The sequence below is a fragment of the Ambystoma mexicanum genome, chromosome 6p (assembly GCF_040938575.1).
Source record: "Ambystoma mexicanum isolate Mex_15411 chromosome 6p, UKY_AmexF1_1, whole genome shotgun sequence".
NCBI lineage: Eukaryota > Metazoa > Chordata > Amphibia > Caudata > Ambystomatidae > Ambystoma > Ambystoma mexicanum.
In genome coordinates, this window is record NC_090935.1 from 30,874,087 (window position 1) to 30,900,261 (window position 26,175).

General features: G+C 55.4%; 14 non-coding genes across 14 annotated transcripts; all 14 read left to right on the top strand.

The window, feature by feature from the left end:
• The first annotated feature begins 1,258 nt into the window (after window positions 1-1,258).
• LOC138512009 (U6 spliceosomal RNA) lies at window positions 1,259-1,365 on the top strand. Its single transcript, XR_011280886.1, has one exon. It is a non-coding gene; the product is annotated as a U6 spliceosomal RNA (small nuclear RNA).
• A 1,743-nt stretch (window positions 1,366-3,108) lies between these two features.
• Window positions 3,109-3,215, top strand: LOC138512010 (U6 spliceosomal RNA). Its single transcript, XR_011280887.1, has one exon. It is a non-coding gene; the product is annotated as a U6 spliceosomal RNA (small nuclear RNA).
• A 1,748-nt stretch (window positions 3,216-4,963) lies between these two features.
• On the top strand, window positions 4,964-5,070 carry LOC138512011 (U6 spliceosomal RNA). The gene has a single exon (XR_011280888.1). It is a non-coding gene; the product is annotated as a U6 spliceosomal RNA (small nuclear RNA).
• Window positions 5,071-6,798: 1,728 nt separating this feature from the next.
• On the top strand, window positions 6,799-6,905 carry LOC138512339 (U6 spliceosomal RNA). The gene has a single exon (XR_011281184.1). It is a non-coding gene; the product is annotated as a U6 spliceosomal RNA (small nuclear RNA).
• A 1,722-nt stretch (window positions 6,906-8,627) lies between these two features.
• LOC138512012 (U6 spliceosomal RNA) lies at window positions 8,628-8,734 on the top strand. Its single transcript, XR_011280889.1, has one exon. It is a non-coding gene; the product is annotated as a U6 spliceosomal RNA (small nuclear RNA).
• Window positions 8,735-10,477: 1,743 nt separating this feature from the next.
• Window positions 10,478-10,584, top strand: LOC138512013 (U6 spliceosomal RNA). The gene has a single exon (XR_011280890.1). It is a non-coding gene; the product is annotated as a U6 spliceosomal RNA (small nuclear RNA).
• Window positions 10,585-12,332: 1,748 nt separating this feature from the next.
• LOC138512014 (U6 spliceosomal RNA) lies at window positions 12,333-12,439 on the top strand. The gene has a single exon (XR_011280891.1). It is a non-coding gene; the product is annotated as a U6 spliceosomal RNA (small nuclear RNA).
• Window positions 12,440-14,187: 1,748 nt separating this feature from the next.
• On the top strand, window positions 14,188-14,294 carry LOC138512015 (U6 spliceosomal RNA). The gene has a single exon (XR_011280892.1). It is a non-coding gene; the product is annotated as a U6 spliceosomal RNA (small nuclear RNA).
• A 1,743-nt stretch (window positions 14,295-16,037) lies between these two features.
• On the top strand, window positions 16,038-16,144 carry LOC138512017 (U6 spliceosomal RNA). Its single transcript, XR_011280893.1, has one exon. It is a non-coding gene; the product is annotated as a U6 spliceosomal RNA (small nuclear RNA).
• Window positions 16,145-17,892: 1,748 nt separating this feature from the next.
• Window positions 17,893-17,999, top strand: LOC138512018 (U6 spliceosomal RNA). The gene has a single exon (XR_011280894.1). It is a non-coding gene; the product is annotated as a U6 spliceosomal RNA (small nuclear RNA).
• A 1,748-nt stretch (window positions 18,000-19,747) lies between these two features.
• Window positions 19,748-19,854, top strand: LOC138512019 (U6 spliceosomal RNA). Its single transcript, XR_011280895.1, has one exon. It is a non-coding gene; the product is annotated as a U6 spliceosomal RNA (small nuclear RNA).
• A 1,744-nt stretch (window positions 19,855-21,598) lies between these two features.
• LOC138512020 (U6 spliceosomal RNA) lies at window positions 21,599-21,705 on the top strand. Its single transcript, XR_011280896.1, has one exon. It is a non-coding gene; the product is annotated as a U6 spliceosomal RNA (small nuclear RNA).
• A 1,748-nt stretch (window positions 21,706-23,453) lies between these two features.
• Window positions 23,454-23,560, top strand: LOC138512021 (U6 spliceosomal RNA). The gene has a single exon (XR_011280897.1). It is a non-coding gene; the product is annotated as a U6 spliceosomal RNA (small nuclear RNA).
• A 1,743-nt stretch (window positions 23,561-25,303) lies between these two features.
• Window positions 25,304-25,410, top strand: LOC138512022 (U6 spliceosomal RNA). The gene has a single exon (XR_011280898.1). It is a non-coding gene; the product is annotated as a U6 spliceosomal RNA (small nuclear RNA).
• The last annotated feature ends 765 nt before the right edge of the window (window positions 25,411-26,175 follow it).

Genomic DNA, 26,175 nt, shown 5'->3' on the forward strand with positions numbered 1-26,175 from the left:
CCATTCCGCCAGGCCCACCGGCTTTTGGACAGCTCCCAGCTGGTTGGAGAAGGACCAGGCTGGGTTGGGCCACGGAGCAGAGGCCGAGCCGTTCCCTGGTGCGCTTTCTGGAAATGTCTCCCTCATTTGGAAATGTGCCCCTCAGTTGCTGAGGTCCCGAGAAGGCTCGCCTGCGGCGCTCACAGAGAGGTCTCTGGCCGATCGTGGCCAATCAGGGACGTGAAGGGCTGCCCTGGGACTGTGTCCAACACAAGCCAACCCCCACCCATTGAAGGACAGGACGCACACATGCATAGAAATCATCTGCTGCTTGTTGGGGCCTTCTGGAGGGACCCCTACTGGTGGTGCTTCGAGATTGCGCCTGGTGTTTCCTTGCTGTGCAACCGGGCCCGCCCCACATAAAATCAAAAGTCTATTGCGAGCAGTGAAGGCCAAGGGAATTTAAATGTAATTCAAAGAAACAAAGCACAGAGTTCGGAGCCCACAACCTTCTGACTCCTAGTCAGGCGCCTTATCCATTGCACCACTGGCCCCCATACCCCTGGTGCCCTCCGTTAGCTCCTAGTGCTGTTCTTCAAGGTGCCTTTCTGAAGCAGGAGCCACTGCAATGCCTGCTGTCCTGATTTTGTAACACACAAGGCTCACGTCCTGGCACAGTTGATAAAAGCAGGCGACAGGCAGCCAATACCTGTTGTAAGAGGCTTCCTGGCCCTACCAAAGGAAAGCAGACCCGGCGGGACTTTGAAGCCACCGTCGCTGAAGCCAGCAGCCAAACGTAAACTTACATCGGTTTGAAAATGCATCTCTGGCTTGAAGGCGGGGGCAGCAGCAATCCGGGGCTCTCGGGGGTCCGCGCACTAGGCCGCTGCCTCACCTTGCCTATCCTGGAATTCAACAGGGCCCCCCCCAAGCAAACCCTCACAGGCCCTCTGGCTTTTCTCTGGCTTGTGGGACTATTGTGATGCGTCCAGGCACACAGCACCCATCACCCAGGCATTATGACGGGAGGTGCCACTTTGCATGCAGCCTGGACCATGATCCTTTCTTCCTGCATTGCAATAGCCAAGCACACGGAACCTTTCCTTTTGGGCCAAACCAGCAGCGAGGAAGCTTGGGTCGTTGGTCTTTGCCTCTTGGTTCCATACCGGCCCCAGAACCAAACAGTTTCTTGCCAAAGTTAGAGCATAACAAGTCAACCTAGGTCAATAGGCAGCCGATGCGCTGGCTTTTATACACTGGCCAGTTCAGCCCCAAGTGTGTGCTCGCTTCGGCAGCACATATACTAAAATTGGAACGATACAGAGAAGATTAGCATGGCCCCTGCGCAAGGATGACACGCAAATTCGTGAAGCGTTCCATATTTTTAGACACGTGCGTGCCAGGAGAGAAATACCTTTTATTGACAGAATAAAAGGGGCCCCGCTCCCGTGCTGGTCTTGTGCTTGCTCGCTGCCGCGGAAGCCCTTCCCGTTTCTCTTGATCCTCTCTGTGCTGCACCAAGAGCGGCTGCCTTGTCCTCTGCTGGCTGCTCATTTCTATATAGCGCTTTCTATATGATCCGCCTCTAGGGGCTCATGGCAAAGAGCGCACAGCCCCTCAAGCTTCACTGCTTCTAGGCCCTACTCTTCATGAGAGCTGGCTGCCTCTAGGTGTGTGATCTCTTTACCCACTTGTGCATTCTTTGCTCAGTGTCATTCGCCAACTGCTCCTTTAAAGCAAGCGAGGGGTGGCAGGGTCTGAAAGGCAGCAGATAGCACGAGAGAGAGTGTGCGTGCGTGCGTGTGTCTGTGTGTATGCAAATCACCAGTCAGCCAGGGCCTGCTGGGAGCCCATTCCGCCAGGCCCACCGGCTTTTGGACAGCTCCCAGCTGGTTGGAGAAGGACCAGGCTGGGTTGGGCCACGGAGCAGAGGCCGAGCCGTTCCCTGGTGCGCTTTCTGGAAATGTCTCCCTCATTTGGAAATGTGCCCCTCAGTTGCTGAGGTCCCGAGAAGGCTCGCCTGCGGCGCTCACAGAGAGGTCTCTGGCCGATCGTGGCCGATCAGGGACGTGAAGGGCTGCCCTGGGACTGTGTCCAACACAAGCCAACCCCCACCCATTGAAGGACAGGACGCACACATGCATAGAAATCATCTGCTGCTTGTTGGGGCCTTCTGGAGGGACCCCTACTGGTGGTGCTTCGAGATGGCGCCTGGTGTTTCCTTGCTGTGCAACCGGGCCCGCCCCACATAAAATCAAAAGTCTATTGCGAGCAGTGAAGGCCAAGGGAATTTAAATGTAATTCAAAGAAACAAAGCACAGAGTTGGGAGCCCAGCCGGATGGCAGAGGAACCCACAACCTTCTGACTCCTAGTCAGGCGCCTTATCCATTGCACCACTGGCCCCCATACCCCTGGTGCCCTCCGTTAGCTCCTAGTGCTGTTCTTCAAGGTGCCTTTCTGAAGCAGGAGCCACTGCAATGCCTGCTGTCCTGATTTTGTAACACACAAGGCTCACGTCCTGGCACAGTTGATAAAAGCAGGCGACAGGCAGCCAATACCTGTTGTAAGAGGCTTCCTGGCCCTACCAAAGGAAAGCAGACCCGGCGGGACTTTGAAGCCACCGTCGCTGAAGCCAGCAGCCAAACGTAAACTTACATCGGTTTGAAAATGCATCTCTTGCTTGAAGGCGGGGGCAGCAGCAATCCGGGGCTCTCGGGGGTCCGCGCACTAGGCCGCTGCCTCACCTTGCCTATCCTGGAATTCAACAGGGCCCCCCCCAAGCAAACCCTCACAGGCCCTCTGGCTTTTCTCTGGCTTGTGGGACTATTGTGATGCGTCCAGGCACACAGCACCCATCACCCAGGCATTATGACGGGAGGTGCCACTTTGCATGCAGCCTGGACCATGATCCTTTCTTCCTGCATTGCAATAGCCAAGCACACGGAACCTTTCCTTTTGGGCCAAACCAGCAGCGAGGAAGCTTGGGTCGTTGGTCTTTGCCTCTTGGTTCCATACCGGCCCCAGAACCAAACAGTTTCTTGCCAAAGTTAGAGCATAACAAGTCAACCTAGGTCAATAGGCAGCCGATGCGCTGGCTTTTATACACTGGCCAGTTCAGCCCCAAGTGTGTGCTCGCTTCGGCAGCACATATACTAAAATTGGAACGATACAGAGAAGATTAGCATGGCCCCTGCGCAAGGATGACACGCAAATTCGTGAAGCGTTCCATATTTTTAGACACGTGCGTGCCAGGAGAGAAATACCTTTTATTGACAGAATAAAAGGGGCCCCGCTCCCGTGCTGGTCTTGTGCTTGCTCGCTGCCGCGGAAGCCCTTCCCGTTTCTCTTGATCCTCTCTGTGCTGTGCTGCACCGAGAGCGGCTGCCTTGTCCTCTGCTGGCTGCTCATTTCTATATAGCGCTTTCTATATGATCCGCCTCTAAGGGCTCATGGCAAAGAGCGCACAGCCCCTCAAGCTTCACTGCTTCTAGGCCCTACTCTTCATGAGAGCTGGCTGCCTCTAGGTGTGTGATCTCTTTACCCACTTGTGCATTCTTTGCTCAGTGTCATTCGCCAACTGCTCCTTTAAAGCAAGCGAGGGGTGGCAGGGTCTGAAAGGCAGCAGATAGCACGAGAGAGAGTGTGCGTGCGTGCGTGTGTCTGTGTGTATGCAAATCACCAGTCAGCCAGGGCCTGCTGGGAGCCCATTCCGCCAGGCCCACCGGCTTTTGGACAGCTCCCAGATGGTTGGAGAAGGACCAGGCTGGGTTAGGCCACGAAGCAGAGGCTGAGCCGTTCCCTGGTGCGCTTTCTGGAAATGTCTCCCTCATTTGGAAATGTGCCCCTCAGTTGCTGAGGTCCCGAGAAGGCTCGCCTGCGGCGCTCACAGAGAGGTCTCTGGCCGATCGTGGCCGATCAGGGACGTGAAGGGCTGCCCTGGGACTGTGTCCAACACAAGCCAACCCCCACCCATTGAAGGACAGGACGCACACATGCATAGAAATCATCTACTGCTTGTTGGGGCGGTCTGGAGGGACCCCTGCTGGTGGTGCTTGGAGATGGCGCCTGGTGTTTCCTTGCTGTGCAACCGGGCCCGCCCCACATAAAATCAAAAGTCTATTGCGAGCAGTGAAGGCCAAGGGAATTTAAATGTAATTCAAAGAAACAAAGCACAGAGTTGGGAGCCCAGCCGGATGGCAGTGGAACCCACAACCTTCTGACTCCTAGTCAGGCGCCTTATCCATTGCACCACTGGCCCCCATACCCCTGGTGCCCTCCGTTAGCTCCTAGTGCTGTTCTTCAAGGTGCCTTTCTGAAGCAGGAGCCACTGCAATGCCTGCTGTCCTGATTTTGTAACACACAAGGCTCACGTCCTGGCACAGTTGATAAAAGCAGGCGACAGGCAGCCAATACCTGTTGTAAGAGGCTTCCTGGCCCTACCAAAGGAAAGCAGACCCGGCGGGACTTTGAAGCCACCGTCGCTGAAGCCAGCAGCCAAACGTAAACTTACATCGGTTTGAAAATGCATCTCTGGCTTGAAGGCGGGGGCAGCAGCAATCCGGGGCTCTCGGGGGTCCGCGCACTAGGCCGCTGCCTCACCTTGCCTATCCTGGAATTCAACAGGGCCCCCCCCAAGCAAACCCTCACAGGCCCTCTGGCTTTTCTCTGGCTTGTGGGACTATTGTGATGCGTCCAGGCACACAGCACCCATCACCCAGGCATTATGACGGGAGGTGCCACTTTGCATGCAGCCTGGACCATGATCCTTTCTTCCTGCATTGCAATAGCCAAGCACACGGAACCTTTCCTTTTGGGCCAAACCAGCAGCGAGGAAGCTTGGGTCGTTGGTCTTTGCCTCTTGGTTCCATACCGGCCCCAGAACCAAACAGTTTCTTGCCAAAGTTAGAGCATAACAAGTCAACCTAGGTCAATAGGCAGCCGATGCGCTGGCTTTTATACACTGGCCAGTTCAGCCCCAAGTGTGTGCTCGCTTCGGCAGCACATATACTAAAATTGGAACGATACAGAGAAGATTAGCATGGCCCCTGCGCAAGGATGACACGCAAATTCGTGAAGCGTTCCATATTTTTAGACACGTGCGTGCCAGGAGAGAAATACCTTTTATTGACAGAATAAAAGGGGCCCCGCTGCCGTGCTGGTCTTGTGCTTGCTCGCTGCCGCGGAAGCCCTTCTCGTTTCTCTTGATCCTCTCTGTGCTGTGCTGCACCGAGAGCGGCTGCCTTGTCCTCTGCTGGCTGCTCATTTCTATATAGCGCTTTCTATATGATCCGCCTCTAGGGGCTCATGGCAAAGAGCGCACAGCCCCTCAAGCTTCACTGCTTCTAGGCCCTACTCTTCATGAGAGCTGGCTGCCTCTAGGTGTGTGATCTCTTTACCCACTTGTGCATTCTTTGCTCAGTGTCATTCGCCAACTGCTCCTTTAAAGCAAGCGAGGGGTGGCAGGGTCTGAAAGGCAGCAGATAGCACGAGAGAGAGTGTGCGTGCGTGCGTGTGTCTGTGTGTATGCAAATCACCAGTCAGCCAGGGCCTGCTGGGAGCCCATTCCGCCAGGCCCACCGGCTTTTGGACAGCTCCCAGATGGTTGGAGAAGGACCAGGCTGGGTTAGGCCACGGAGCAGAGGCCGAGCCGTTCCCTGGTGCGCTTTCTGGAAATGTCTCCCTCATTTGGAAATGTGCCCCTCAGTTGCTGAGGTCCCGAGAAGGCTCGCCTGCGGCGCTCACCAGAGAGGTCTCTGGCCGATCGTGGCCAATCAGGGACGTGAAGGGCTGCCCTGGGACTGTGTCCAACACAAGCCAACCCCCACCCATTGAAGGACAGGACGCACACATGCATAGAAATCATCTGCTGCTTGTTGGGGCCTTCTGGAGGGACCCCTACTGGTGGTGCTTCGAGATTGCGCCTGGTGTTTCCTTGCTGTGCAACCGGGCCCGCCCCACATAAAATCAAAAGTCTATTGCGAGCAGTGAAGGCCAAGGGAATTTAAATGTAATTCAAAGAAACAAAGCACAGAGTTGGGAGCCCACAACCTTCTGACTCCTAGTCAGGCGCCTTATCCATTGCACCACTGGCCCCCATACCCCTGGTGCCCTCCGTTAGCTCCTAGTGCTGTTCTTCAAGGTGCCTTTCTGAAGCAGGAGCCACTGCAATGCCTGCTGTCCTGATTTTGTAACACACAAGGCTCACGTCCTGGCACAGTTGATAAAAGCAGGCGACAGGCAGCCAATACCTGTTGTAAGAGGCTTCCTGGCCCTACCAAAGGAAAGCAGACCCGGCGGGACTTTGAAGCCACCGTCGCTGAAGCCAGCAGCCAAACGTAAACTTACATCGGTTTGAAAATGCATCTCTGGCTTGAAGGCGGGGGCAGCAGCAATCCGGGGCTCTCGGGGGTCCGCGCACTAGGCCGCTGCCTCACCTTGCCTATCCTGGAATTCAACAGGGCCCCCCCCAAGCAAACCCTCACAGGCCCTCTGGCTTTTCTCTGGCTTGTGGGACTATTGTGATGCGTCCAGGCACACAGCACCCATCACCCAGGCATTATGACGGGAGGTGCCACTTTGCATGCAGCCTGGACCATGATCCTTTCTTCCTGCATTGCAATAGCCAAGCACACGGAACCTTTCCTTTTGGGCCAAACCAGCAGCGAGGAAGCTTGGGTCGTTGGTCTTTGCCTCTTGGTTCCATACCGGCCCCAGAACCAAACAGTTTCTTGCCAAAGTTAGAGCATAACAAGTCAACCTAGGTCAATAGGCAGCCGATGCGCTGGCTTTTATACACTGGCCAGTTCAGCCCCAAGTGTGTGCTCGCTTCGGCAGCACATATACTAAAATTGGAACGATACAGAGAAGATTAGCATGGCCCCTGCGCAAGGATGACACGCAAATTCGTGAAGCGTTCCAGATTTTTAGACACGTGCGTGCCAGGAGAGAAATACCTTTTATTGACAGAATAAAAGGGGCCCCGCTCCCGTGCTGGTCTTGTGCTTGCTCGCTGCCGCGGAAGCCCTTCCCGTTTCTCTTGATCCTCTCTGTGCTGCACCAAGAGCGGCTGCCTTGTCCTCTGCTGGCTGCTCATTTCTATATAGCGCTTTCTATATGATCCGCCTCTAGGGGCTCATGGCAAAGAGCGCACAGCCCCTCAAGCTTCACTGCTTCTAGGCCCTACTCTTCATGAGAGCTGGCTGCCTCTAGGTGTGTGATCTCTTTACCCACTTGTGCATTCTTTGCTCAGTGTCATTCGCCAACTGCTCCTTTAAAGCAAGCGAGGGGTGGCAGGGTCTGAAAGGCAGCAGATAGCACGAGAGAGAGTGTGCGTGCGTGCGTGTGTCTGTGTGTATGCAAATCACCAGTCAGCCAGGGCCTGCTGGGAGCCCATTCCGCCAGGCCCACCGGCTTTTGGACAGCTCCCAGCTGGTTGGAGAAGGACCAGGCTGGGTTGGGCCACGGAGCAGAGGCCGAGCCGTTCCCTGGTGCGCTTTCTGGAAATGTCTCCCTCATTTGGAAATGTGCCCCTCAGTTGCTGAGGTCCCGAGAAGGCTCGCCTGCGGCGCTCACAGAGAGGTCTCTGGCCGATCGTGGCCAATCAGGGACGTGAAGGGCTGCCCTGGGACTGTGTCCAACACAAGCCAACCCCCACCCATTGAAGGACAGGACGCACACATGCATAGAAATCATCTGCTGCTTGTTGGGGCCTTCTGGAGGGACCCCTACTGGTGGTGCTTCGAGATTGCGCCTGGTGTTTCCTTGCTGTGCAACCGGGCCCGCCCCACATAAAATCAAAAGTCTATTGCGAGCAGTGAAGGCCAAGGGAATTTAAATGTAATTCAAAGAAACAAAGCACAGAGTTCGGAGCCCACAACCTTCTGACTCCTAGTCAGGCGCCTTATCCATTGCACCACTGGCCCCCATACCCCTGGTGCCCTCCGTTAGCTCCTAGTGCTGTTCTTCAAGGTGCCTTTCTGAAGCAGGAGCCACTGCAATGCCTGCTGTCCTGATTTTGTAACACACAAGGCTCACGTCCTGGCACAGTTGATAAAAGCAGGCGACAGGCAGCCAATACCTGTTGTAAGAGGCTTCCTGGCCCTACCAAAGGAAAGCAGACCCGGCGGGACTTTGAAGCCACCGTCGCTGAAGCCAGCAGCCAAACGTAAACTTACATCGGTTTGAAAATGCATCTCTGGCTTGAAGGCGGGGGCAGCAGCAATCCGGGGCTCTCGGGGGTCCGCGCACTAGGCCGCTGCCTCACCTTGCCTATCCTGGAATTCAACAGGGCCCCCCCCAAGCAAACCCTCACAGGCCCTCTGGCTTTTCTCTGGCTTGTGGGACTATTGTGATGCGTCCAGGCACACAGCACCCATCACCCAGGCATTATGACGGGAGGTGCCACTTTGCATGCAGCCTGGACCATGATCCTTTCTTCCTGCATTGCAATAGCCAAGCACACGGAACCTTTCCTTTTGGGCCAAACCAGCAGCGAGGAAGCTTGGGTCGTTGGTCTTTGCCTCTTGGTTCCATACCGGCCCCAGAACCAAACAGTTTCTTGCCAAAGTTAGAGCATAACAAGTCAACCTAGGTCAATAGGCAGCCGATGCGCTGGCTTTTATACACTGGCCAGTTCAGCCCCAAGTGTGTGCTCGCTTCGGCAGCACATATACTAAAATTGGAACGATACAGAGAAGATTAGCATGGCCCCTGCGCAAGGATGACACGCAAATTCGTGAAGCGTTCCATATTTTTAGACACGTGCGTGCCAGGAGAGAAATACCTTTTATTGACAGAATAAAAGGGGCCCCGCTCCCGTGCTGGTCTTGTGCTTGCTCGCTGCCGCGGAAGCCCTTCCCGTTTCTCTTGATCCTCTCTGTGCTGCACCAAGAGCGGCTGCCTTGTCCTCTGCTGGCTGCTCATTTCTATATAGCGCTTTCTATATGATCCGCCTCTAGGGGCTCATGGCAAAGAGCGCACAGCCCCTCAAGCTTCACTGCTTCTAGGCCCTACTCTTCATGAGAGCTGGCTGCCTCTAGGTGTGTGATCTCTTTACCCACTTGTGCATTCTTTGCTCAGTGTCATTCGCCAACTGCTCCTTTAAAGCAAGCGAGGGGTGGCAGGGTCTGAAAGGCAGCAGATAGCACGAGAGAGAGTGTGCGTGCGTGCGTGTGTCTGTGTGTATGCAAATCACCAGTCAGCCAGGGCCTGCTGGGAGCCCATTCCGCCAGGCCCACCGGCTTTTGGACAGCTCCCAGCTGGTTGGAGAAGGACCAGGCTGGGTTGGGCCACGGAGCAGAGGCCGAGCCGTTCCCTGGTGCGCTTTCTGGAAATGTCTCCCTCATTTGGAAATGTGCCCCTCAGTTGCTGAGGTCCCGAGAAGGCTCGCCTGCGGCGCTCACAGAGAGGTCTCTGGCCGATCGTGGCCGATCAGGGACGTGAAGGGCTGCCCTGGGACTGTGTCCAACACAAGCCAACCCCCACCCATTGAAGGACAGGACGCACACATGCATAGAAATCATCTGCTGCTTGTTGGGGCCTTCTGGAGGGACCCCTACTGGTGGTGCTTCGAGATGGCGCCTGGTGTTTCCTTGCTGTGCAACCGGGCCCGCCCCACATAAAATCAAAAGTCTATTGCGAGCAGTGAAGGCCAAGGGAATTTAAATGTAATTCAAAGAAACAAAGCACAGAGTTGGGAGCCCAGCCGGATGGCAGAGGAACCCACAACCTTCTGACTCCTAGTCAGGCGCCTTATCCATTGCACCACTGGCCCCCATACCCCTGGTGCCCTCCGTTAGCTCCTAGTGCTGTTCTTCAAGGTGCCTTTCTGAAGCAGGAGCCACTGCAATGCCTGCTGTCCTGATTTTGTAACACACAAGGCTCACGTCCTGGCACAGTTGATAAAAGCAGGCGACAGGCAGCCAATACCTGTTGTAAGAGGCTTCCTGGCCCTACCAAAGGAAAGCAGACCCGGCGGGACTTTGAAGCCACCGTCGCTGAAGCCAGCAGCCAAACGTAAACTTACATCGGTTTGAAAATGCATCTCTTGCTTGAAGGCGGGGGCAGCAGCAATCCGGGGCTCTCGGGGGTCCGCGCACTAGGCCGCTGCCTCACCTTGCCTATCCTGGAATTCAACAGGGCCCCCCCCAAGCAAACCCTCACAGGCCCTCTGGCTTTTCTCTGGCTTGTGGGACTATTGTGATGCGTCCAGGCACACAGCACCCATCACCCAGGCATTATGACGGGAGGTGCCACTTTGCATGCAGCCTGGACCATGATCCTTTCTTCCTGCATTGCAATAGCCAAGCACACGGAACCTTTCCTTTTGGGCCAAACCAGCAGCGAGGAAGCTTGGGTCGTTGGTCTTTGCCTCTTGGTTCCATACCGGCCCCAGAACCAAACAGTTTCTTGCCAAAGTTAGAGCATAACAAGTCAACCTAGGTCAATAGGCAGCCGATGCGCTGGCTTTTATACACTGGCCAGTTCAGCCCCAAGTGTGTGCTCGCTTCGGCAGCACATATACTAAAATTGGAACGATACAGAGAAGATTAGCATGGCCCCTGCGCAAGGATGACACGCAAATTCGTGAAGCGTTCCATATTTTTAGACACGTGCGTGCCAGGAGAGAAATACCTTTTATTGACAGAATAAAAGGGGCCCCGCTCCCGTGCTGGTCTTGTGCTTGCTCGCTGCCGCGGAAGCCCTTCCCGTTTCTCTTGATCCTCTCTGTGCTGTGCTGCACCGAGAGCGGCTGCCTTGTCCTCTGCTGGCTGCTCATTTCTATATAGCGCTTTCTATATGATCCGCCTCTAAGGGCTCATGGCAAAGAGCGCACAGCCCCTCAAGCTTCACTGCTTCTAGGCCCTACTCTTCATGAGAGCTGGCTGCCTCTAGGTGTGTGATCTCTTTACCCACTTGTGCATTCTTTGCTCAGTGTCATTCGCCAACTGCTCCTTTAAAGCAAGCGAGGGGTGGCAGGGTCTGAAAGGCAGCAGATAGCACGAGAGAGAGTGTGCGTGCGTGCGTGTGTCTGTGTGTATGCAAATCACCAGTCAGCCAGGGCCTGCTGGGAGCCCATTCCGCCAGGCCCACCGGCTTTTGGACAGCTCCCAGATGGTTGGAGAAGGACCAGGCTGGGTTAGGCCACGAAGCAGAGGCTGAGCCGTTCCCTGGTGCGCTTTCTGGAAATGTCTCCCTCATTTGGAAATGTGCCCCTCAGTTGCTGAGGTCCCGAGAAGGCTCGCCTGCGGCGCTCACAGAGAGGTCTCTGGCCGATCGTGGCCGATCAGGGACGTGAAGGGCTGCCCTGGGACTGTGTCCAACACAAGCCAACCCCCACCCATTGAAGGACAGGACGCACACATGCATAGAAATCATCTGCTGCTTGTTGGGGCCTTCTGGAGGGACCCCTACTGGTGGTGCTTCGAGATGGCGCCTGGTGTTTCCTTGCTGTGCAACCGGGCCCGCCCCACATAAAATCAAAAGTCTATTGCGAGCAGTGAAGGCCAAGGGAATTTAAATGTAATTCAAAGAAACAAAGCACAGAGTTGGGAGCCCAGCCGGATGGCAGTGGAACCCACAACCTTCTGACTCCTAGTCAGGCGCCTTATCCATTGCACCACTGGCCCCCATACCCCTGGTGCCCTCCGTTAGCTCCTAGTGCTGTTCTTCAAGGTGCCTTTCTGAAGCAGGAGCCACTGCAATGCCTGCTGTCCTGATTTTGTAACACACAAGGCTCACGTCCTGGCACAGTTGATAAAAGCAGGCGACAGGCAGCCAATACCTGTTGTAAGAGGCTTCCTGGCCCTACCAAAGGAAAGCAGACCCGGCGGGACTTTGAAGCCACCGTCGCTGAAGCCAGCAGCCAAACGTAAACTTACATCGGTTTGAAAATGCATCTCTGGCTTGAAGGCGGGGGCAGCAGCAATCCGGGGCTCTCGGGGGTCCGCGCACTAGGCCGCTGCCTCACCTTGCCTATCCTGGAATTCAACAGGGCCCCCCCCAAGCAAACCCTCACAGGCCCTCTGGCTTTTCTCTGGCTTGTGGGACTATTGTGATGCGTCCAGGCACACAGCACCCATCACCCAGGCATTATGACGGGAGGTGCCACTTTGCATGCAGCCTGGACCATGATCCTTTCTTCCTGCATTGCAATAGCCAAGCACACGGAACCTTTCCTTTTGGGCCAAACCAGCAGCGAGGAAGCTTGGGTCGTTGGTCTTTGCCTCTTGGTTCCATACCGGCCCCAGAACCAAACAGTTTCTTGCCAAAGTTAGAGCATAACAAGTCAACCTAGGTCAATAGGCAGCCGATGCGCTGGCTTTTATACACTGGCCAGTTCAGCCCCAAGTGTGTGCTCGCTTCGGCAGCACATATACTAAAATTGGAACGATACAGAGAAGATTAGCATGGCCCCTGCGCAAGGATGACACGCAAATTCGTGAAGCGTTCCATATTTTTAGACACGTGCGTGCCAGGAGAGAAATACCTTTTATTGACAGAATAAAAGGGGCCCCGCTGCCGTGCTGGTCTTGTGCTTGCTCGCTGCCGCGGAAGCCCTTCTCGTTTCTCTTGATCCTCTCTGTGCTGTGCTGCACCGAGAGCGGCTGCCTTGTCCTCTGCTGGCTGCTCATTTCTATATAGCGCTTTCTATATGATCCGCCTCTAGGGGCTCATGGCAAAGAGCGCACAGCCCCTCAAGCTTCACTGCTTCTAGGCCCTACTCTTCATGAGAGCTGGCTGCCTCTAGGTGTGTGATCTCTTTACCCACTTGTGCATTCTTTGCTCAGTGTCATTCGCCAACTGCTCCTTTAAAGCAAGCGAGGGGTGGCAGGGTCTGAAAGGCAGCAGATAGCACGAGAGAGAGTGTGCGTGCGTGCGTGTGTCTGTGTGTATGCAAATCACCAGTCAGCCAGGGCCTGCTGGGAGCCCATTCCGCCAGGCCCACCGGCTTTTGGACAGCTCCCAGATGGTTGGAGAAGGACCAGGCTGGGTTAGGCCACGAAGCAGAGGCTGAGCCGTTCCCTGGTGCGCTTTCTGGAAATGTCTCCCTCATTTGGAAATGTGCCCCTCAGTTGCTGAGGTCCCGAGAAGGCTCGCCTGCGGCGCTCACAGAGAGGTCTCTGGCCGATCGTGGCCGATCAGGGACGTGAAGGGCTGCCCTGGGACTGTGTCCAACACAAGCCAACCCCCACCCATTGAAGGACAGGACGCACACATGCATAGAAATCATCTGCTGCTTGTTGGGGCCTTCTGGAGGGACCCCTACTGGTGGTGCTTCGAGATGGCGCCTGGTGTTTCCTTGCTGTGCAACCGGGCCCGCCCCACATAAAATCAAAAGTCTATTGCGAGCAGTGAAGGCCAAGGGAATTTAAATGTAATTCAAAGAAACAAAGCACAGAGTTGGGAGCCCAGCCGGATGGCAGTGGAACCCACAACCTTCTGACTCCTAGTCAGGCGCCTTATCCATTGCACCACTGGCCCCCATACCCCTGGTGCCCTCCGTTAGCTCCTAGTGCTGTTCTTCAAGGTGCCTTTCTGAAGCAGGAGCCACTGCAATGCCTGCTGTCCTGATTTTGTAACACACAAGGCTCACGTCCTGGCACAGTTGATAAAAGCAGGCGACAGGCAGCCAATACCTGTTGTAAGAGGCTTCCTGGCCCTACCAAAGGAAAGCAGACCCGGCGGGACTTTGAAGCCACCGTCGCTGAAGCCAGCAGCCAAACGTAAACTTACATCGGTTTGAAAATGCATCTCTGGCTTGAAGGCGGGGGCAGCAGCAATCCGGGGCTCTCGGGGGTCCGCGCACTAGGCCGCTGCCTCACCTTGCCTATCCTGGAATTCAACAGGGCCCCCCCCAAGCAAACCCTCACAGGCCCTCTGGCTTTTCTCTGGCTTGTGGGACTATTGTGATGCGTCCAGGCACACAGCACCCATCACCCAGGCATTATGACGGGAGGTGCCACTTTGCATGCAGCCTGGACCATGATCCTTTCTTCCTGCATTGCAATAGCCAAGCACACGGAACCTTTCCTTTTGGGCCAAACCAGCAGCGAGGAAGCTTGGGTCGTTGGTCTTTGCCTCTTGGTTCCATACCGGCCCCAGAACCAAACAGTTTCTTGCCAAAGTTAGAGCATAACAAGTCAACCTAGGTCAATAGGCAGCCGATGCGCTGGCTTTTATACACTGGCCAGTTCAGCCCCAAGTGTGTGCTCGCTTCGGCAGCACATATACTAAAATTGGAACGATACAGAGAAGATTAGCATGGCCCCTGCGCAAGGATGACACGCAAATTCGTGAAGCGTTCCATATTTTTAGACACGTGCGTGCCAGGAGAGAAATACCTTTTATTGACAGAATAAAAGGGGCCCCGCTCCCGTGCTGGTCTTGTGCTTGCTCGCTGCCGCGGAAGCCCTTCCCGTTTCTCTTGATCCTCTCTGTGCTGCACCAAGAGCGGCTGCCTTGTCCTCTGCTGGCTGCTCATTTCTATATAGCGCTTTCTATATGATCCGCCTCTAGGGGCTCATGGCAAAGAGCGCACAGCCCCTCAAGCTTCACTGCTTCTAGGCCCTACTCTTCATGAGAGCTGGCTGCCTCTAGGTGTGTGATCTCTTTACCCACTTGTGCATTCTTTGCTCAGTGTCATTCGCCAACTGCTCCTTTAAAGCAAGCGAGGGGTGGCAGGGTCTGAAAGGCAGCAGATAGCACGAGAGAGAGTGTGCGTGCGTGCGTGTGTCTGTGTGTATGCAAATCACCAGTCAGCCAGGGCCTGCTGGGAGCCCATTCCGCCAGGCCCACCGGCTTTTGGACAGCTCCCAGCTGGTTGGAGAAGGACCAGGCTGGGTTGGGCCACGGAGCAGAGGCCGAGCCGTTCCCTGGTGCGCTTTCTGGAAATGTCTCCCTCATTTGGAAATGTGCCCCTCAGTTGCTGAGGTCCCGAGAAGGCTCGCCTGCGGCGCTCACAGAGAGGTCTCTGGCCGATCGTGGCCGATCAGGGACGTGAAGGGCTGCCCTGGGACTGTGTCCAACACAAGCCAACCCCCACCCATTGAAGGACAGGACGCACACATGCATAGAAATCATCTGCTGCTTGTTGGGGCCTTCTGGAGGGACCCCTACTGGTGGTGCTTCGAGATGGCGCCTGGTGTTTCCTTGCTGTGCAACCGGGCCCGCCCCACATAAAATCAAAAGTCTATTGCGAGCAGTGAAGGCCAAGGGAATTTAAATGTAATTCAAAGAAACAAAGCACAGAGTTGGGAGCCCAGCCGGATGGCAGTGGAACCCACAACCTTCTGACTCCTAGTCAGGCGCCTTATCCATTGCACCACTGGCCCCCATACCCCTGGTGCCCTCCGTTAGCTCCTAGTGCTGTTCTTCAAGGTGCCTTTCTGAAGCAGGAGCCACTGCAATGCCTGCTGTCCTGATTTTGTAACACACAAGGCTCACGTCCTGGCACAGTTGATAAAAGCAGGCGACAGGCAGCCAATACCTGTTGTAAGAGGCTTCCTGGCCCTACCAAAGGAAAGCAGACCCGGCGGGACTTTGAAGCCACCGTCGCTGAAGCCAGCAGCCAAACGTAAACTTACATCGGTTTGAAAATGCATCTCTGGCTTGAAGGCGGGGGCAGCAGCAATCCGGGGCTCTCGGGGGTCCGCGCACTAGGCCGCTGCCTCACCTTGCCTATCCTGGAATTCAACAGGGCCCCCCCCAAGCAAACCCTCACAGGCCCTCTGGCTTTTCTCTGGCTTGTGGGACTATTGTGATGCGTCCAGGCACACAGCACCCATCACCCAGGCATTATGACGGGAGGTGCCACTTTGCATGCAGCCTGGACCATGATCCTTTCTTCCTGCATTGCAATAGCCAAGCACACGGAACCTTTCCTTTTGGGCCAAACCAGCAGCGAGGAAGCTTGGGTCGTTGGTCTTTGCCTCTTGGTTCCATACCGGCCCCAGAACCAAACAGTTTCTTGCCAAAGTTAGAGCATAACAAGTCAACCTAGGTCAATAGGCAGCCGATGCGCTGGCTTTTATACACTGGCCAGTTCAGCCCCAAGTGTGTGCTCGCTTCGGCAGCACATATACTAAAATTGGAACGATACAGAGAAGATTAGCATGGCCCCTGCGCAAGGATGACACGCAAATTCGTGAAGCGTTCCATATTTTTAGACACGTGCGTGCCAGGAGAGAAATACCTTTTATTGACAGAATAAAAGGGGCCCCGCTCCCGTGCTGGTCTTGTGCTTGCTCGCTGCCGCGGAAGCCCTTCCCGTTTCTCTTGATCCTCTCTGTGCTGTGCTGCACCGAGAGCGGCTGCCTTGTCCTCTGCTGGCTGCTCATTTCTATATAGCGCTTTCTATATGATCCGCCTCTAGGGGCTCATGGCAAAGAGCGCACAGCCCCTCAAGCTTCACTGCTTCTAGGCCCTACTCTTCATGAGAGCTGGCTGCCTCTAGGTGTGTGATCTCTTTACCCACTTGTGCATTCTTTGCTCAGTGTCATTCGCCAACTGCTCCTTTAAAGCAAGCGAGGGGTGGCAGGGTCTGAAAGGCAGCAGATAGCACGAGAGAGAGTGTGCGTGCGTGCGTGTGTCTGTGTGTATGCAAATCACCAGTCAGCCAGGGCCTGCTGGGAGCCCATTCCGCCAGGCCCACCGGCTTTTGGACAGCTCCCAGATGGTTGGAGAAGGACCAGGCTGGGTTAGGCCACGAAGCAGAGGCTGAGCCGTTCCCTGGTGCGCTTTCTGGAAATGTCTCCCTCATTTGGAAATGTGCCCCTCAGTTGCTGAGGTCCCGAGAAGGCTCGCCTGCGGCGCTCACAGAGAGGTCTCTGGCCGATCGTGGCCGATCAGGGACGTGAAGGGCTGCCCTGGGACTGTGTCCAACACAAGCCAACCCCCACCCATTGAAGGACAGGACGCACACATGCATAGAAATCATCTGCTGCTTGTTGGGGCCTTCTGGAGGGACCCCTACTGGTGGTGCTTCGAGATGGCGCCTGGTGTTTCCTTGCTGTGAAACCGGGCCCGCCCCACATAAAATCAAAAGTCTATTGCGAGCAGTGAAGGCCAAGGGAATTTAAATGTAATTCAAAGAAACAAAGCACAGAGTTGGGAGCCCAGCCGGATGGCAGTGGAACCCACAACCTTCTGACTCCTAGTCAGGCGCCTTATCCATTGCACCACTGGCCCCCATACCCCTGGTGCCCTCCGTTAGCTCCTAGTGCTGTTCTTCAAGGTGCCTTTCTGAAGCAGGAGCCACTGCAATGCCTGCTGTCCTGATTTTGTAACACACAAGGCTCACGTCCTGGCACAGTTGATAAAAGCAGGCGACAGGCAGCCAATACCTGTTGTAAGAGGCTTCCTGGCCCTACCAAAGGAAAGCAGACCCGGCGGGACTTTGAAGCCACCGTCGCTGAAGCCAGCAGCCAAACGTAAACTTACATCGGTTTGAAAATGCATCTCTGGCTTGAAGGCGGGGGCAGCAGCAATCCGGGGCTCTCGGGGGTCCGCGCACTAGGCCGCTGCCTCACCTTGCCTATCCTGGAATTCAACAGGGCCCCCCCCAAGCAAACCCTCACAGGCCCTCTGGCTTTTCTCTGGCTTGTGGGACTATTGTGATGCGTCCAGGCACACAGCACCCATCACCCAGGCATTATGACGGGAGGTGCCACTTTGCATGCAGCCTGGACCATGATCCTTTCTTCCTGCATTGCAATAGCCAAGCACACGGAACCTTTCCTTTTGGGCCAAACCAGCAGCGAGGAAGCTTGGGTCGTTGGTCTTTGCCTCTTGGTTCCATACCGGCCCCAGAACCAAACAGTTTCTTGCCAAAGTTAGAGCATAACAAGTCAACCTAGGTCAATAGGCAGCCGATGCGCTGGCTTTTATACACTGGCCAGTTCAGCCCCAAGTGTGTGCTCGCTTCGGCAGCACATATACTAAAATTGGAACGATACAGAGAAGATTAGCATGGCCCCTGCGCAAGGATGACACGCAAATTCGTGAAGCGTTCCATATTTTTAGACACGTGCGTGCCAGGAGAGAAATACCTTTTATTGACAGAATAAAAGGGGCCCCGCTCCCGTGCTGGTCTTGTGCTTGCTCGCTGCCGCGGAAGCCCTTCCCGTTTCTCTTGATCCTCTCTGTGCTGTGCTGCACCGAGAGCGGCTGCCTTGTCCTCTGCTGGCTGCTCATTTCTATATAGCGCTTTCTATATGATCCGCCTCTAAGGGCTCATGGCAAAGAGCGCACAGCCCCTCAAGCTTCACTGCTTCTAGGCCCTACTCTTCATGAGAGCTGGCTGCCTCTAGGTGTGTGATCTCTTTACCCACTTGTGCATTCTTTGCTCAGTGTCATTCGCCAACTGCTCCTTTAAAGCAAGCGAGGGGTGGCAGGGTCTGAAAGGCAGCAGATAGCACGAGAGAGAGTGTGCGTGCGTGCGTGTGTCTGTGTGTATGCAAATCACCAGTCAGCCAGGGCCTGCTGGGAGCCCATTCCGCCAGGCCCACCGGCTTTTGGACAGCTCCCAGATGGTTGGAGAAGGACCAGGCTGGGTTAGGCCACGAAGCAGAGGCTGAGCCGTTCCCTGGTGCGCTTTCTGGAAATGTCTCCCTCATTTGGAAATGTGCCCCTCAGTTGCTGAGGTCCCGAGAAGGCTCGCCTGCGGCGCTCACAGAGAGGTCTCTGGCCGATCGTGGCCGATCAGGGACGTGAAGGGCTGCCCTGGGACTGTGTCCAACACAAGCCAACCCCCACCCATTGAAGGACAGGACGCACACATGCATAGAAATCATCTGCTGCTTGTTGGGGCCTTCTGGAGGGACCCCTACTGGTGGTGCTTCGAGATGGCGCCTGGTGTTTCCTTGCTGTGCAACCGGGCCCGCCCCACATAAAATCAAAAGTCTATTGCGAGCAGTGAAGGCCAAGGGAATTTAAATGTAATTCAAAGAAACAAAGCACAGAGTTGGGAGCCCAGCCGGATGGCAGTGGAACCCACAACCTTCTGACTCCTAGTCAGGCGCCTTATCCATTGCACCACTGGCCCCCATACCCCTGGTGCCCTCCGTTAGCTCCTAGTGCTGTTCTTCAAGGTGCCTTTCTGAAGCAGGAGCCACTGCAATGCCTGCTGTCCTGATTTTGTAACACACAAGGCTCACGTCCTGGCACAGTTGATAAAAGCAGGCGACAGGCAGCCAATACCTGTTGTAAGAGGCTTCCTGGCCCTACCAAAGGAAAGCAGACCCGGCGGGACTTTGAAGCCACCGTCGCTGAAGCCAGCAGCCAAACGTAAACTTACATCGGTTTGAAAATGCATCTCTGGCTTGAAGGCGGGGGCAGCAGCAATCCGGGGCTCTCGGGGGTCCGCGCACTAGGCCGCTGCCTCACCTTGCCTTATCCTGGAACTCAACAGTGCCCCCCCAAGCAAACCCTCACAGGCCCTCTGGCTTTTCTCTGGCTTGTGGGACTATTGTGATGCGTCCAGGCACACAGCACCCATCACCCAGGCATTATGACGGGAGGTGCCACTTTGCATGCAGCCTGGACCATGATCCTTTCTTCCTGCATTGCAATAGCCAAGCACACGGAACCTTTCCTTTTGGGCCAAACCAGCAGCGAGGAAGCTTGGGTCGTTGGTCTTTGCCTCTTGCTTTCATCCCGGCCCCAGAACCAAACAGTTTCTTGCCAAAGTTAGAGCATAACAAGTCAACCTAGGTCAATAGGCAGCCGATGCGCTGGCTTTTATACACTGGCCAGTTCAGCCCCAAGTGTGTGCTCGCTTCGGCAGCACATATACTAAAATTGGAACGATACAGAGAAGATTAGCATGGCCCCTGCGCAAGGATGACACGCAAATTCGTGAAGCGTTCCATATTTTTAGACACGTGCGTGCCAGGAGAGAAATACCTTTTATTGACAGAATAAAAGGGGCCCCGCTCCCGTGCTGGTCTTGTGCTTGCTCGCTGCCGCGGAAGCCCTTCCCTTTTCTCTTGATCCTCTCTGTGCTGCACCAAGAGCGGCTGCCTTGTCCTCTGCTGGCTGCTCATTTCTATATAGCGCTTTCTATATGATCCGCCTCTAGGGGCTCATGGCAAAGAGCGCACAGCCCCTCAAGCTTCACTGCTTCTAGGCCCTACTCTTCATGAGAGCTGGCTGCCTCTAGGTGTGTGATCTCTTTACCCACTTGTGCATTCTTTGCTCAGTGTCATTCGCCAACTGCTCCTTTAAAGCAAGCGAGGGGTGGCAGGGTCTGAAAGGCAGCAGATAGCACGAGAGAGAGTGTGCGTGCGTGCGTGTGTCTGTGTGTATGCAAATCACCAGTCAGCCAGGGCCTGCTGGGAGCCCATTCCGCCAGGCCCACCGGCTTTTGGACAGCTCCCAGATGGTTGGAGAAGGACCAGGCTGGGTTAGGCCACGAAGCAGAGGCCGAGCCGTTCCCTGGTGCGCTTTCTGGAAATGTCTCCCTCATTTGGAAATGTGCCCCTCAGTTGCTGAGGTCCCGAGAAGGCTCGCCTGCGGCGCTCACCAGAGAGGTTTCTGGCCGATCGTGGCCGATCAGGGACGTGAAGGGCTGCCCTGGGACTGTGTCCAACACAAGCCAACCCCCACCCATTGAAGGACAGGACGCACACATGCATAGAAATCATCTGCTGCTTGTTGGGGCCTTCTGGAGGGACCCCTACTGGTGGTGCTTCGAGATGGCGCCTGGTGTTTCCTTGCTGTGCAACCGGGCCCGCCCCACATAAAATCAAAAGTCTATTGCGAGCAGTGAAGGCCAAGGGAATTTAAATGTAATTCAAAGAAACAAAGCACAGAGTTGGGAGCCCAGCCGGATGGCAGAGGAACCCACAACCTTCTGACTCCTAGTCAGGCGCCTTATCCATTGCACCACTGGCCCCCATACCCCTGGTGCCCTCCGTTAGCTCCTAGTGCTGTTCTTCAAGGTGCCTTTCTGAAGCAGGAGCCACTGCAATGCCTGCTGTCCTGATTTTGTAACACACAAGGCTCACGTCCTGGCACAGTTGATAAAAGCAGGCGACAGGCAGCCAATACCTGTTGTAAGAGGCTTCCTGGCCCTACCAAAGGAAAGCAGACCCGGCGGGACTTTGAAGCCACCGTCGCTGAAGCCAGCAGCCAAACGTAAACTTACATCGGTTTGAAAATGCATCTCTTGCTTGAAGGCGGGGGCAGCAGCAATCCGGGGCTCTCGGGGGTCCGCGCACTAGGCCGCTGCCTCACCTTGCCTATCCTGGAATTCAACAGGGCCCCCCCCAAGCAAACCCTCACAGGCCCTCTGGCTTTTCTCTGGCTTGTGGGACTATTGTGATGCGTCCAGGCACACAGCACCCATCACCCAGGCATTATGACGGGAGGTGCCACTTTGCATGCAGCCTGGACCATGATCCTTTCTTCCTGCATTGCAATAGCCAAGCACACGGAACCTTTCCTTTTGGGCCAAACCAGCAGCGAGGAAGCTTGGGTCGTTGGTCTTTGCCTCTTGGTTCCATACCGGCCCCAGAACCAAACAGTTTCTTGCCAAAGTTAGAGCATAACAAGTCAACCTAGGTCAATAGGCAGCCGATGCGCTGGCTTTTATACACTGGCCAGTTCAGCCCCAAGTGTGTGCTCGCTTCGGCAGCACATATACTAAAATTGGAACGATACAGAGAAGATTAGCATGGCCCCTGCGCAAGGATGACACGCAAATTCGTGAAGCGTTCCATATTTTTAGACACGTGCGTGCCAGGAGAGAAATACCTTTTATTGACAGAATAAAAGGGGCCCCGCTCCCGTGCTGGTCTTGTGCTTGCTCGCTGCCGCGGAAGCCCTTCCCGTTTCTCTTGATCCTCTCTGTGCTGTGCTGCACCGAGAGCGGCTGCCTTGTCCTCTGCTGGCTGCTCATTTCTATATAGCGCTTTCTATATGATCCGCCTCTAAGGGCTCATGGCAAAGAGCGCACAGCCCCTCAAGCTTCACTGCTTCTAGGCCCTACTCTTCATGAGAGCTGGCTGCCTCTAGGTGTGTGATCTCTTTACCCACTTGTGCATTCTTTGCTCAGTGTCATTCGCCAACTGCTCCTTTAAAGCAAGCGAGGGGTGGCAGGGTCTGAAAGGCAGCAGATAGCACGAGAGAGAGTGTGCGTGCGTGCGTGTGTCTGTGTGTATGCAAATCACCAGTCAGCCAGGGCCTGCTGGGAGCCCATTCCGCCAGGCCCACCGGCTTTTGGACAGCTCCCAGATGGTTGGAGAAGGACCAGGCTGGGTTAGGCCACGAAGCAGAGGCTGAGCCGTTCCCTGGTGCGCTTTCTGGAAATGTCTCCCTCATTTGGAAATGTGCCCCTCAGTTGCTGAGGTCCCGAGAAGGCTCGCCTGCGGCGCTCACAGAGAGGTCTCTGGCCGATCGTGGCCGATCAGGGACGTGAAGGGCTGCCCTGGGACTGTGTCCAACACAAGCCAACCCCCACCCATTGAAGGACAGGACGCACACATGCATAGAAATCATCTGCTGCTTGTTGGGGCCTTCTGGAGGGACCCCTACTGGTGGTGCTTCGAGATGGCGCCTGGTGTTTCCTTGCTGTGCAACCGGGCCCGCCCCACATAAAATCAAAAGTCTATTGCGAGCAGTGAAGGCCAAGGGAATTTAAATGTAATTCAAAGAAACAAAGCACAGAGTTGGGAGCCCAGCCGGATGGCAGTGGAACCCACAACCTTCTGACTCCTAGTCAGGCGCCTTATCCATTGCACCACTGGCCCCCATACCCCTGGTGCCCTCCGTTAGCTCCTAGTGCTGTTCTTCAAGGTGCCTTTCTGAAGCAGGAGCCACTGCAATGCCTGCTGTCCTGATTTTGTAACACACAAGGCTCACGTCCTGGCACAGTTGATAAAAGCAGGCGACAGGCAGCCAATACCTGTTGTAAGAGGCTTCCTGGCCCTACCAAAGGAAAGCAGACCCGGCGGGACTTTGAAGCCACCGTCGCTGAAGCCAGCAGCCAAACGTAAACTTACATCGGTTTGAAAATGCATCTCTGGCTTGAAGGCGGGGGCAGCAGCAATCCGGGGCTCTCGGGGGTCCGCGCACTAGGCCGCTGCCTCACCTTGCCTATCCTGGAATTCAACAGGGCCCCCCCCAAGCAAACCCTCACAGGCCCTCTGGCTTTTCTCTGGCTTGTGGGACTATTGTGATGCGTCCAGGCACACAGCACCCATCACCCAGGCATTATGACGGGAGGTGCCACTTTGCATGCAGCCTGGACCATGATCCTTTCTTCCTGCATTGCAATAGCCAAGCACACGGAACCTTTCCTTTTGGGCCAAACCAGCAGCGAGGAAGCTTGGGTCGTTGGTCTTTGCCTCTTGGTTCCATACCGGCCCCAGAACCAAACAGTTTCTTGCCAAAGTTAGAGCATAACAAGTCAACCTAGGTCAATAGGCAGCCGATGCGCTGGCTTTTATACACTGGCCAGTTCAGCCCCAAGTGTGTGCTCGCTTCGGCAGCACATATACTAAAATTGGAACGATACAGAGAAGATTAGCATGGCCCCTGCGCAAGGATGACACGCAAATTCGTGAAGCGTTCCATATTTTTAGACACGTGCGTGCCAGGAGAGAAATACCTTTTATTGACAGAATAAAAGGGGCCCCGCTGCCGTGCTGGTCTTGTGCTTGCTCGCTGCCGCGGAAGCCCTTCTCGTTTCTCTTGATCCTCTCTGTGCTGCACCAAGAGCGGCTGCCTTGTCCTCTGCTGGCTGCTCATTTCTATATAGCGCTTTCTATATGATCCGCCTCTAGGGGCTCATGGCAAAGAGCGCACAGCCCCTCAAGCTTCACTGCTTCTAGGCCCTACTCTTCATGAGAGCTGGCTGCCTCTAGGTGTGTGATCTCTTTACCCACTTGTGCATTCTTTGCTCAGTGTCATTCGCCAACTGCTCCTTTAAAGCAAGCGAGGGGTGGCAGGGTCTGAAAGGCAGCAGATAGCACGAGAGAGAGTGTGCGTGCGTGCGTGTGTCTGTGTGTATGCAAATCACCAGTCAGCCAGGGCCTGCTGGGAGCCCATTCCGCCAGGCCCACCGGCTTTTGGACAGCTCCCAGCTGGTTGGAGAAGGACCAGGCTGGGTTGGGCCACGGAGCAGAGGCCGAGCCGTTCCCTGGTGCGCTTTCTGGAAATGTCTCCCTCATTTGGAAATGTGCCCCTCAGTTGCTGAGGTCCCGAGAAGGCTCGCCTGCGGCGCTCACAGAGAGGTCTCTGGCCGATCGTGGCCGATCAGGGACGTGAAGGGCTGCCCTGGGACTGTGTCCAACACAAGCCAACCCCCACCCATTGAAGGACAGGACGCACACATGCATAGAAATCATCTGCTGCTTGTTGGGGCCTTCTGGAGGGACCCCTACTGGTGGTGCTTCGAGATGGCGCCTGGTGTTTCCTTGCTGTGAAACCGGGCCCGCCCCACATAAAATCAAAAGTCTATTGCGAGCAGTGAAGGCCAAGGGAATTTAAATGTAATTCAAAGAAACAAAGCACAGAGTTGGGAGCCCAGCCGGATGGCAGTGGAACCCACAACCTTCTGACTCCTAGTCAGGCGCCTTATCCATTGCACCACTGGCCCCCATACCCCTGGTGCCCTCCGTTAGCTCCTAGTGCTGTTCTTCAAGGTGCCTTTCTGAAGCAGGAGCCACTGCAATGCCTGCTGTCCTGATTTTGTAACACACAAGGCTCACGTCCTGGCACAGTTGATAAAAGCAGGCGACAGGCAGCCAATACCTGTTGTAAGAGGCTTCCTGGCCCTACCAAAGGAAAGCAGACCCGGCGGGACTTTGAAGCCACCGTCGCTGAAGCCAGCAGCCAAACGTAAACTTACATCGGTTTGAAAATGCATCTCTGGCTTGAAGGCGGGGGCAGCAGCAATCCGGGGCTCTCGGGGGTCCGCGCACTAGGCCGCTGCCTCACCTTGCCTATCCTGGAATTCAACAGGGCCCCCCCCAAGCAAACCCTCACAGGCCCTCTGGCTTTTCTCTGGCTTGTGGGACTATTGTGATGCGTCCAGGCACACAGCACCCATCACCCAGGCATTATGACGGGAGGTGCCACTTTGCATGCAGCCTGGACCATGATCCTTTCTTCCTGCATTGCAATAGCCAAGCACACGGAACCTTTCCTTTTGGGCCAAACCAGCAGCGAGGAAGCTTGGGTCGTTGGTCTTTGCCTCTTGGTTCCATACCGGCCCCAGAACCAAACAGTTTCTTGCCAAAGTTAGAGCATAACAAGTCAACCTAGGTCAATAGGCAGCCGATGCGCTGGCTTTTATACACTGGCCAGTTCAGCCCCAAGTGTGTGCTCGCTTCGGCAGCACATATACTAAAATTGGAACGATACAGAGAAGATTAGCATGGCCCCTGCGCAAGGATGACACGCAAATTCGTGAAGCGTTCCATATTTTTAGACACGTGCGTGCCAGGAGAGAAATACCTTTTATTGACAGAATAAAAGGGGCCCCGCTCCCGTGCTGGTCTTGTGCTTGCTCGCTGCCGCGGAAGCCCTTCCCGTTTCTCTTGATCCTCTCTGTGCTGCACCAAGAGCGGCTGCCTTGTCCTCTGCTGGCTGCTCATTTCTATATAGCGCTTTCTATATGATCCGCCTCTAGGGGCTCATGGCAAAGAGCGCACAGCCCCTCAAGCTTCACTGCTTCTAGGCCCTACTCTTCATGAGAGCTGGCTGCCTCTAGGTGTGTGATCTCTTTACCCACTTGTGCATTCTTTGCTCAGTGTCATTCGCCAACTGCTCCTTTAAAGCAAGCGAGGGGTGGCAGGGTCTGAAAGGCAGCAGATAGCACGAGAGAGAGTGTGCGTGCGTGCGTGTGTCTGTGTGTATGCAAATCACCAGTCAGCCAGGGCCTGCTGGGAGCCCATTCCGCCAGGCCCACCGGCTTTTGGACAGCTCCCAGCTGGTTGGAGAAGGACCAGGCTGGGTTGGGCCACGGAGCAGAGGCCGAGCCGTTCCCTGGTGCGCTTTCTGGAAATGTCTCCCTCATTTGGAAATGTGCCCCTCAGTTGCTGAGGTCCCGAGAAGGCTCGCCTGCGGCGCTCACAGAGAGGTCTCTGGCCGATCGTGGCCGATCAGGGACGTGAAGGGCTGCCCTGGGACTGTGTCCAACACAAGCCAACCCCCACCCATTGAAGGACAGGACGCACACATGCATAGAAATC